Genomic DNA, 12,262 nt, shown 5'->3' with positions numbered 1-12,262 from the left:
AGATTAGTTTAGAAGGCAGTTATTTCTGATGGGGTATTGTGGTTTTCACTATATTTTCATTAAGGAATTGCTATTGATGCAGGCTTGGGATAGCTGTACTCTTTAGGATGTTAAATAAATAAATATTAGCGTGGAACTTCATCCACTTACATAATTGTGGAAATTCCTTGATAAGACTCCAGTAATACTGGGACAGATGAAGCAGGGTTACTGAGCAGGGTTTCAAATTGCTCTACCTGAAGGGTTTGAGAAAAATAATAGGATACAAGGATGGTACCAACACTAGCAGAGTGATAAATATGCTGTCACTTACAAACATTTCCTGTTTCACCCTGAGAAAGAAATGAATGCATCTGTTTGTCTGAATGACATCAGACACCATCTTACTGGAGGAATGGATGCTGCTCTGAATGCAGATGGATAGTTTTCCTGACATTTGCTCATGCAGCAAAAGTGGTATTTTGAGCTGCCATATCACATTTGTAAAATTCCCACACCTAAATGCAAATTAATTTGAAGCAGAGTAAGCAGAATTCCAAGAGAACACTGAGCAATGCTCATCACTTCTCACTTGTATCACACAACAGTAACAGAGTAACCCGGCACATCGAAGGTGACATAGAATTTTTTAGCACTTTCTGGATTATGGAAACTGGAAATCAGGAGCAATTAGAAATACTTGCCTTTACTCTCTAAATACTGAACTAGATACTTCTATTCTATGCCAGCTGCTTGTAGAAGAAACAAACAAGAATATTTCAGTGACTGGTTTCAGTACATTGTGAATGTTCACTACTGCGCCAATAGCACTTTGCCTGTCATTGTGATATTTAAAATTTAGCATTTAGTGTGCTTTAAGTGTTTAAAGCACTTCACAAATGCCTCTGGGATGTAGCAGGTAGGCTGTTTTGTTGTATTTTCACATTTAACAAAATCAAGATCAAATTAATCTTGCATAAATACAAATCTGTTCTTTGCATAAAGTGAGTTTAGAAGTGGTCCTAGTAATTAAAGGGCAAGAAGCAAGGGGTGTGTATTATATAGGAGTGGTATCCCTCTTCCCCATATACTGCACCTAAAACATGAAAATACCCTATGCAGGAGTCTGAACTGCCTTGTGCTGTTAAGTGCTCACAGAGGCCAAACCTGCCCTTTCTGAACAGAACTTGGAAAGTCACCTGAGACAACAGTTCATGGTCCATATTTTACTAAAATGAGACATTTGGTGTAGGATATGGGTGCTCAGAAAAATCATGAACAGGTGAGTGAGGGTCTGGGCCATGTACCACCTCCACTGCAGTGCTTGGCTACAGGAATTATCTCATCCTGTGGTAAGGATGAGGCTCTTCATCCTTCTCTTGTATAGCTGGTCAAAGAAACAAGCCTAACACAGTACAGAAGAGGCATAATGCAGATTGCCATCAGAGTTTGCCTTGTAATAATCATGATGCTCATACTTGCACATTCCTACAACTATATTTAATACCTTGGGAGTTGTTACAGAAAATAAGAAGTTGTTGATGGTTGATGCACCCACCTCTGAATCATAACTTTAGGAACCCAAACCCATTTTCATATGTTTGCTGCATTCTCAGATGATTACCTTGATGCCTTTTTTGATCTCAGATAGCATGCTGTGTACAGCCTCAGGCTCTATAGCTGGGTAGCTGGTCTGCACCTTTGGGTGCTGCAGGGAAAACCAGAGCATTGTGGAGAGAATCCAGAACTACTTAATACTGCAAATATATGCTATTGCCACTGGAGATGGAGCAACAGCTCTTAGAGACACCTGCATTTTGAAAAGTCTGCAATTACAGCAAAGTTATGTTCAGCAAGGAACTTCACTTTAGTCAAGATCAGTCTCAGTTCCACTCGTATACAAAATTGAAAACTGTTAAATAGCTATAACTTTTATTTTAAATCACTCTGTAGAGAGCAGTCAACAAGAAATGTTTGTAATAGCAGTGTTGAATAAATTAGTTTGTGTTTATATTGTGTGCTGAAAAAATAGTAAGAGTTCAAATGATAACCTACACAGTTTCACCCCCTCGACACTTGTGACTCATCTGCTTCCAATCCTTGACTGATTTCTGCATGGATTGGATTTTGGAGGAGGTCCTGCCCTCGCAAAGTGTTGCAGCACGGTGTGATGGTACCAAGAGTCCTGTTCCAGGCACTCACATTCTGTATGACACCTGCATTTTGCACTGCGGTGATGGTACCAAGAGTCCTGTTCCAGGCATTCACATTCTGCATTTTGACATGCACACCCCACTGCACGGGCTTTGTGTTCCAGGGACAAGGACTGTGCCTTCTCTTCTCCCTGAGGACACCTGGGACATCAGGAAAATGCTAAATAAACTCACAGAAGGCTTTATATTCTCTCTGAGCCACCCATTTGTGCTACCTGATTCCCACAAACTCATTTCAGGCTGCCAGCCAGCTCAGAATATTAGCATCTGCCTAAAAGCTTATTTTAGCAAAATGATAGAAAGTGGTTTTATTTAAGGTTTGTGGCTTTTTTTCTGCATTAATTGCCTCCTTCTCTTTTTAATATTTTCAGTGCATTTCAGCCATATGGGATTGATTCAGAAGGTGATATTATTCAACCGTAATATTGATCCACAGCATTGAATTTAGAATACATTGATCAGGAATGTAAAATGTAAATGACATTGTAAATATATATATATAATTTTTTTTTAACTTGCTGCTCCAGAAAACACTCTCAGTTTAACTTTGTTCTGAATTGTAGTGCCAGTGCATTTAGCCATAAATAGTTACAAAGCAGATTACTACATATTTTTAAATATGAGAAGATTTTAGAATGCGTTGCATGATTTAACAAGAAAGACACTTGGAATCCTAGGGAGGAGATCTGTGAAAATTCTCAAAATACATTTCTTTCCTTGTTTTTGCTATTCCTGTTCAAAGAGCAACTAATTACCTAGGAAGGTTTTCCTCAAGTCTTTCAAAATACTTGTTTTTCTGTCTTTTTCTTCCCAGTGCCAGAACTGTTAGTTATATAGACAATTAGTTCCTTGTGGTTTCAACTATCGACCTAGTTTTAATTGTAAATGTTGCTGTGGCTGAGGGCAGAGTGCCTGTTTGAAAGCACTGCTGTGCTCTGGGGCACTGGAAACAGAGAAAGCTCAAAGCTGTTGGATTGCTCAGTTTGTGAGGCTGTTCTGGGAATGCTTACCAGCCCTCCATTCCACAGCCAGGGAATGGGCAGTAGGTATATCCCACCAGTGGGAGCTGGTACCTCCCCAAGCCCTCACCTGCTTATGCAAGCCAAGAGAAGTCTCTGTGAAACAGTACATCTATTTAAAACACTGCCTCCCATGCCAGCTGCCTTGCTCAGGAGTTCCCAAAATCAGCTCTTCCTGGTGTGGCCAAGCACTGAGGGACAGAGCACTGAGTCAACTCCCTCCTGCACCCCCACGACCCCACACAGGTCTAGGTGTTAGATCAGCAGTTATGACTGCCATGTCCATCATATAAATCATCAGATGTAATCCATGACACTTTTATAGCCCAGTTTTTCTGAGAGGAACTTCTGTGTTTTGTGGTCTCCTCTGTACTTGTGTTCTTTGCCTTCTGGGAAAGAAAAGCAGGTTAAGGAAATACACAGCACTGCTGATCCCTCTGCAACAGACTGCTCATGGCAAAAAGTTCACTATCCTGCTGAAATGTATTGCTTTTAAATAAGATGGCTACTATAGAATATGTTGAGATGTTGCAGCAAAGTCAGGTGTAGGTTTTCTAAAACAATTTTGCGGTAGAGACTTTATCAGCTAAATTATATGGAGGATCCATTTATACCCATTATGTGTAAATCATCCATGTCCCAGCACAGTCTAGCCCAGCACAGTGGTAGAAAATTTTATATTCTACAGCCCTGTGTGCATTCTGTGCTTTAATTTGATGACTTCAATTTTATTTTACAATCTAGTTTTGGGATTTAAGAGGATTTGGACTTGACTAGCAGCATTGTCTTTCCATGTGACAGATTGGCAGAGGTGGGATCACGGAGACATTTATCACAATTGACATGTCTGTTTGCTTATTAAACTGCCACCTCACACAAACATATCTATTACCCCAGGTCCTATCAGAATAACACTGGTATTGACAAGGTGGTGATTTTCCCTTGGAAGTGAATGTCAATAATCACAGGGACATTTTCACTGAGAATTATTTCATTCTTGCACTGGCAAAATGGTGCACTGCCCCATTTTAACTACCCTGACTTTACAAAAACATAAAATTTCTTCACATACATATGTCAAAATAAATTTTCTACATTTAAACCAAATCAAAACACTGAAGAATAGTCAATGGAAATGCTAACTGAAACAGAGAACATCTAAAACATTTTGGTGTTTGACAGCTACTATGTACTGTGGGCTGGGGCCTTATAGAGCTACAATCATTAAACTTCATTATGCTGCACAATGTTACTGGGACACAGACACTTCCCAAATGTGGCTGTGTGCTATGTGAATCTAGTGAATTTGACAAATTTGTCTTCCCATAAGCATGATTACAATAATAACAATGGTTTCAGAAACTAAAAAACTGCATCCTTTTGTGGGACAAGCAGCTGTTCTCATTACAGCTGAACCCAATGTCCTTGGATTATCAGTAGCTCTCTGGTTTTCACCCTGCCTTTCTCTTTCCTTTTTGCCCTTACTCCTGCCTCTCCTTCTAGCCCCACTCCAGCCCCTTCCTTCTGCAGCTTTTTAAATAAATGAACTCAGATTCTTCTCATGTTTCGTGGTTGTTTCCAAAACTCTCTTTAATGCATCACCCATTCCCCTCTTTCTCATTCCCTCCCAATCTACAAATTCAGTCTGACGATCTAGCCCCAGGTTTCCAATACCCTTACTTTCCTGTTGGATCTAAAGTACTTGCTTTGCATAACAAATAATAAAATCTACTAAATAAATAATAAAACCTAATGTGGGTACTTTGTTATGCAACTAACATAGCTATTGTGAAAACCCCAATGATTATACTGCTTAAGGAAAGAATAATTTACATTTTAATGACACAAAATTAGTTGCTTTTCACTTCATAAGGCATTTAAAGCAGAGCAGGGATATGGGCATTATATCTGAGCATGCACTGCCTCACTTCTTCCTCTAAGGCCAGGCACATCCCCAGATGGGGCAGGAGAGCAGAGGAGGTAAATACAAACACAAGAGGTCTAAGCCTCTTAGTCCAAAGGACAATGCTGCCAGGAGAACAGATGGCTCTGAACTGGTCATAAGTAAGCTCAGAGAGGAAGTTACAAGGTTTACAGCCATATACACCTTGAATTCCTACTGCAAAATTCCAACAGAAATAGGGACACACACACTAGGTACCATGAAATAGACTTTGATCATTTTTTAAAGGGTTGAGAGGATGTGACTCTGGGTGGTAGCAGATGATCAGACATGATGGCAGAAATGTCACTTCTACAGCCCTGATTTCCTGTGTCTCAATTAAAAGGGAAGACTTTGTTCTAAGTAAAAAAGTGAGAAATGCTTCTGGAGACCAATTTGTACACATGAAGTTGATCTTGGCTGGCAGGATCAAAAATACTGGCAGGTGGCTACTTCTGGATGCCTGTGCCAATGGGATGGTTGCACAGCCAATAGATGTCTGTGTACCACCCTCCTTATGGCTATTGGCAATGCCTGCCCTCGACTGCTGGTGATCAATCACTTCATTTAACCATTAAAGGTTAAGTGTAAAATGATGCAGGTGAAGGAACCCTTCCTAAATGGTACAAAAAAGCATGTTTTTCTAGAACATGGTCCCAGGGATAAAGGTCTTTTGCCAATTGGATTGAAATATATGGCTTAGAACAGAGATGTCAGCATGCCAGGAGGAAAGCAACACCATACCAAACACACACTGCAGGAAAATGACAGAGAAAAAAAGAAAAGGTGAAACACTGTTCCTCGTGTAAGGGAAGCAGGTGCTTATAGAATTTAACTGTTACATACAATCAGACTTGAATTTAATTTCATAGATTTGTTTGAGCAATAATTGGAAAATCATTTGCTGGCAGCTCATGTGCTGGCATTGTGTATCTGCAGACAGTGATTGCATTACAATGAGAAGTGGGATGCCTGAAATGAGAACTCCACCACCCTGCTCTGTGCCAGCTCCTGTGTTGTTAAGCAGCACATGAAGCAAGGCAAAGCACTGGAGGGAGCGAGGACATGCTCAGAAACAGCAGTATGAGAAACTCCAGCCTGTAACTCACATTTTACCATAGCAGAGAGGGTTCCACGTCTCCTCTAAGCTTGACTTCAGCCCATTCCCACCTGGCAGAAATGAAGCTGCAGTACAAATATTAGAGAGGAATTCCAGGACTCATCAAAAATAAGGAAAGAACCAGTCAGTTTGACTGTTCCATTTAACAGGACAAAGCCTGTAGACTGTGAAAATTACCAGAATTTGCATTCAAAATGATGAGTCAGGTCCCTGGAAAAATAATGAGATGGACTACACAATGAAAAGACATTTAAAAGAAGAATGCCACTGGGAATTTTTTTTCCTTCCTTCTGATAAGTTATCACTGTGTGTGCCCTTCTTTCAGGCACCCAAGAGAGGGGGCTGGGAGGAATATAAAGAGATTTTAGATTCCTCTCCCTGTTTCAGTGTCACTAGCCTGAGTGGCATTTGCTCCTGTGTCATGCAATGCTGTCATGGTTGCTGTGCAACTTCATCTCCCCTGCCAGTTTAATAGAGAACTTTATCTGCTTGTGCTTAGGTAATATTTTAATGTTATTTCAGCAGCTAGAAGGATCAGGAGTTTAATCTTTCAAAGAAAAGAAGTACCACTAAAATATCTTTAACTTTATTGTCAGCTTGGAGCTTTAAGAAAAATACCAGAAACCTTGCAATTTACAATAGCATCTTTAGACTTAACAATGCTGGAAAAAAGAAATCCCACTTGTCTCACTAAATCCAACACTGAGGTGTTTGCACAGGTATTAGTTTTGAGATAAAAATGGCACGTAGCCAATGCTACAAGTGATCATGCATGTGCTATTTATGTTCTGGTATTTGCAGCATAAAATCCTAGATGTGAAATCTCTTGTCCCAGCAGCTGAGGTGCAGATGGGCGTAGTGTGAAAGAATGAAGGGATAAGAATAGAAACAAAATGTTATTTTTAATGTGATGCCTACTCATGGTGAGGCATTTATTGCTTTTCATGCTAGTGAGGAGATAATCTTGGGGGTTTTTTTGCAGGCAGAGGGGATTTATACTCTTATCTACAGGACTTTTTAAATTCCCAACAGTATTTCTATACATAAGAGGACTGATCCCAGTTATTTATCATTACAAAAACTCTGTGAGGAGGCTGCTGTTCTGTAGCCCACTCACACCAACCTTTCTTGCAGAATAACTAATGAAAAGTCCCCTGTCATGATACACCACATATTATGATCCCCAGGGCCCTTCTCTTGTGGAACCAGTGTCCTCCTCTGGGATAAGATGTCACTGAGATGAAGGGAAGTTTTGGGTGTCTTGCAAGACATCAAGCTAAGGAATGACAGCTACTTGTAAAGGAGTGGTTAGAATACAGTGGTTGCTGCAGACAAGGCAACACGTCAAGTCTCAGTTAAAATTATATATTCTCCTATATTTATTTTTTAAAAAATCCTGGATTATGTAATGTGTAAACACAATTCTCTAAGTGTTCAACAACATACTAGCAGTTCATAACTTCAGATTTGTGTTGCAGACCATTCACAAGCAGTCTGTCTGTAAAGTACCTTGAAGTGTTTTTGTTGCATTGTGATATTATCAGAGAAGTGGTGTGATGGTCAGGAGCCCCAGCATTCAAAACCCTCAAGTGAAAGAATGAGATTGGAAAGCATCTTGAGAATAATCTATTTACAAACATTTTATTTCTATTGATTTTTTATTTTAATTTTTTTTTAAATTCAAGATCCTTACCCTCTACTGATGGTGCTGCTTTGGGGGTTAGTTGTTGAAGGCAGACTGGCCTCACAACTCAATACTCTGAAAGCAGGTGGGAGTGGCATTTGACAGGATTGGTATACAGGAGAAGGAGGGGGAAGGGGTGTGAGGACAGACCAGGAGGCAAAGGAGAATGTCTGGGCTCTTTGTTATGTAGGTGTCTCTGAGAGAGATGTGGGGTAGATTGGCAAGCATAGGAGGATGTGGGGAAAATGTCTCTGGGCTGGAGAAAGAACAGGATAAGGGCAGGAAACCTGCTATCTCAGCCCCAGCACTGAGCCCAGGGCTTGGTTGCCCTGCACATAAATACCTCTGAGCCCCCTTGGCTGCAGGTGTGTGCCACCCCTCTGGTGCCTTTTCCTGGCAGGAGGATGGCGATGCAGCAGCTGTGTCCAGGGTGGCAGTGCCTGTGCTGAGTGCTGCTGCTGGCCCACCTGGGGCCATGGCAGCTCACACCATGAGAAAATACTGACATTGCAAAACATGGTCAGGTGTGAAAGATAATGAGCATGAAGGTTTCTGATTAAGTAGTCAGACTATTTATTTTTTCCCATTAGATGCCTTATTTTGACTTCTGTGGCAGTGGCCACAGCCTAGAGGACCTTGTCTTCCTGCTTGCAGAAACTGGGGAAGGCAGACTTCTGAGTGATGCTATGAGTGGGTTCCTGGGGTGACCAGAAATTTAAAGATTTTGAGTGGGGCTGGGAAGAGAGACAGGCCCACAATCCAAGTCTTAGTGATATCTCAGCACTTTATAGTGGAACCAAGGGATGAAAAAGGGGAGCTTGAATGAAATGATGAGTGAAGAAATCCCAGCAATGCCTGCTGTTATTTGAAGGCATTTAAGTGTCAGGAAGAGGGTCCAAAACATAATGCAGAGAATGCTGCCCTGGAGTACTTGGATTATAGCCCTGTCTGTGCCACAGTGCTGCTCAGTCACTTTATTAATTTATTTTATTTATTTATTTATTTATTATTTTTGTCACAGTGGCAGCTAATTGTTCATTCTTTGTTTTCTGGCTCTGATTCCATATTTTGTTCTGTTCATACTCTTATTTGCATTATTCCAGTGTTTGATTCTTCCTTGGCTGCGGGTTGAGTGAGGGAGCAGGGAGGGGAAGAAGAGAGCAGCTTTTCCTCTTCTCTGAGGCAGCTTGCTGTCCCTGGCACGTTGCCTGGTGTGCTGAGGCACTGGAGACGTGACTCTCTCCTGCTCCCTCATGAGCCCTCTCTGCTCAGCTGGAAAATAAAATGTGCTCAGCCCCAGAGCTTTCCGTGAGCCAGCTGTGCCACGTGGGTCTGGCTGCTGTGGGGTGGAGGGTGCTCAGGTAATGGAAGGCAAAATCAAGTCCTGGTCAAATTCTTCTCACTTCAGTTTTACAGATGGTTCATAAAGCACTTCCCATCAGTGTTTTATGGTTCTCCACCACCAATCTGTTGTTTATGCATCTCAAACGCCTTGGTGGCGGGATGCCTGGAAAATAAAATAATTGTTCTGTGGCAGTTTGTTCTGTTTTATTAACGATTAAAGTATTCATCAGTGTAATTCCCTATTAAATTTGCTCTTTGCTCCAAACCTCCAGGGGCCCTTCTTAAATTTGCCAAGTGTGAGACATTCATTTTGCTGAAATATTTTCTGTCAATGACACTGTTATTATCAGCAATGTGGGTAGCTGTATCTACCTAACACTTTCCAGTTATGACCCCATGTCCTTTTTAGTGTAGCTATATATAAGTAGTGACATGGCACCGGGGTTTGGAAACATTTGCAGGCTCATAGTTTTACTGAAAAGGAGTCAACTGGTATAAATTGACCCAAAACCATGGACTTCAGTGGATCTATTTCAAATTCCAGCTGCTGAACATTTAGTATGTAGTAATCTTGTTGAAAATCAGTGGATCTGTGGGTGATACAGGGCTCTAACCACTTGTTTCAACACTTGCATTACTGCTGCTAAAAGGGACCACAGGCAAAGATCTTGATTTTGAATGGCTACTGTGCTGAGGTAAACAACAGGCAGAGGTAAAACTATAACTAACTATAAATACAATGCCTTGAGCTGCTCTCATCAACACAGAAATAGAAATTATTTTTCATTTTTCAGGGTGAGAAGAGAATAATTAAGTCTTTGTGAAAGACAACAATTAGGAAGAGAAAGTAGGACATTAGGCTTTGTGTGGACCTACAAAATGAGCCTACATAATTTTGTCACCTCACCTCAAGGGGGAAAAAAAAAGATATATCTGCCTTATATCAGTGGAGATAGATTATTTTTTCCTTGTGAATCTTCAAAGCTGCAACTGGGTGTATTTGCTTTCTCATAAATTTGATATTAAAATAACAAGGGGCCTTCCTGATCATGTGTGTAGTCAAACTCCCAAATTACTTGAATTTTTGGGGAGTAGAAAGGGCTGAAGAAGAAAGGAAACCCAGTCAGTGTGCAGTCCACACCTCACAGTCAGTAAAATCCAAGGGGTGAATAGCCCATGCCTACTTCAATGAATGCAAACAAATTACATATTTACAAAGGCTGCATTTGCATAAAGGCATGTTTGAAAAGAGCTTAAAACATCTAAGCCATATTTAGAAGATGACTGAAAATAAGGGAGTTTGATATAGCAATGTTTCAGGAAAGAGACAGAGGCACTGTTTTGTTAATGCTGGGGATTAGCAACTTAATTAGCTCAATCTTTAATGCAGGAAATTACCTAGCGAAAATGAGACTAGTTAACATCTGCAAGGACTTAAAATATTTAAATCAGGAAAGGACAGATTTTCAATGACACACACCTACTAGATAAACTTTTTTCTCTAGATGAAAATTTTATTTTTTTAATATTTCTGCTATTTGATCCCCAAAGGTTAAATGTGAGTTGATTTTCTGTGGAGATGTTGAGACTGGGGACTTCATCTCACTGCCACTAAATGTGATCTCTAATTTCCTGATACTATCAACTTGTTTGCTGAAGACTGTGTCAAAATGAAAATAGTGTAACTTTTTCTAGGCAGCCCACATGTAGGCAACACCAGTGATGTTGAATGTGATCTTAGATCTGGGTGACACAATTTTGATTTCAGTTACCTAAATATCATCTTTTTGTCACAGTGATTTTATGGCTAGAAGCCCCAGCCTGGTGGTCTCCAAAACTTCACATGGTGAAGAAATAGACTGAAAGACCTTGAATCAGTTGTATGTGGTAAGAACCACAAAATCATCTTTGGAGACAGAATTTAGTCAAGTATTTCTCTGATCACATACATTTGTGGGACAACATTGTTTCAAGGTTATACTTCTAAATAGGTGACCTGTGGGTCCACTGAGATAACGAAAAAATTATTGTCATTATAATGTGTCAAAGTTTCTGTCCCTTCAAATCAGACTTGTTACTGCCCTTCATAATAAATGGGCACAGAGGGGCTTTTTTTTGCATTCTTTGTTTCAGAGTGGGGTTTTTTTGTGCGGAATGTAATCAGAAATAAAATTGTACTTAAAAATATTATTTAAAACAAAATTCTAATATTTGTACTGTTTATCAAAGCTAGTTGTTTGTAATTAGGCCATCTCAATATCTTCGTTAGCTAAAAATTGTTTCTTGTCACACAAAAAAACCCAAAAAAATAACCAGAAGAGACAGTCTTGAAATAGATTTCAATCAAATGTTAAAAGGTTAAATCAACTAAAAAAAAAATGGAAGAAAGAAAGAAACATTAAAAGTATTCCCATTTAAGTAAAGTAATGCTTTATCTGGGACAATAACAACTGAAAAATTAAAAGAGAAATATATTTTGTATGATTATGTTCCTTTAGGCTTACTTTCTTCTATCTGTACTCCTTTAATGCAATGTGATTTTTTTTTAACTGAATAATGTTTTTTTCCTTCTTTTAGTGGCTGAGCAGTAAGAATGAAGGCTTGGAAATGGAACTCATTCCAACAGAACAGAAGCACTCTGTTAAAAAAATACCATGGTTGTTGTTTCCTCTTTTTTGTTTTGCTTTTCCAAGATAAAACTTAAAACCATGTGTCCCATGACCAGGCGTTTCAGCCTTTGGATTATTTGGTTCAGTATTGTGGACAAAACATTCACTGGTGCATTAGTGGAGAGCATATCTTACTAACCTGGTGTTGTCTTCTCTGCCTCTGCTCTGCTCAGCCAGGGCAGTCTGCGAGTGCCTGCTTTGCTCACACATTTTTGTCTCCACAGCTCAAAGGGGAAATGAGCCCAGCCTTTGCGGTGTTAAGATTTGGTCTTGATTCTTTGAACTCTAAGTA

General features: G+C 40.0%; 1 protein-coding gene across 7 annotated transcripts in view; it reads left to right on the top strand.

Annotated features, from left to right (window-relative positions):
* The window catches only part of GLRA2 (glycine receptor alpha 2), a 123,640-nt gene that overhangs the window by 33,042 nt on the left and 78,336 nt on the right, over window positions 1-12,262 (top strand). The window lies entirely within an intron of this gene.

The sequence above is a fragment of the Passer montanus genome, unplaced genomic scaffold, assembly GCF_014805655.1.
Source record: "Passer montanus isolate IOZ18808 unplaced genomic scaffold, ASM1480565v1 scaffold3, whole genome shotgun sequence".
NCBI classification, from domain to species: domain Eukaryota; kingdom Metazoa; phylum Chordata; class Aves; order Passeriformes; family Passeridae; genus Passer; species Passer montanus.
This window is presented reverse-complemented; position numbering and strand designations above follow the sequence as displayed.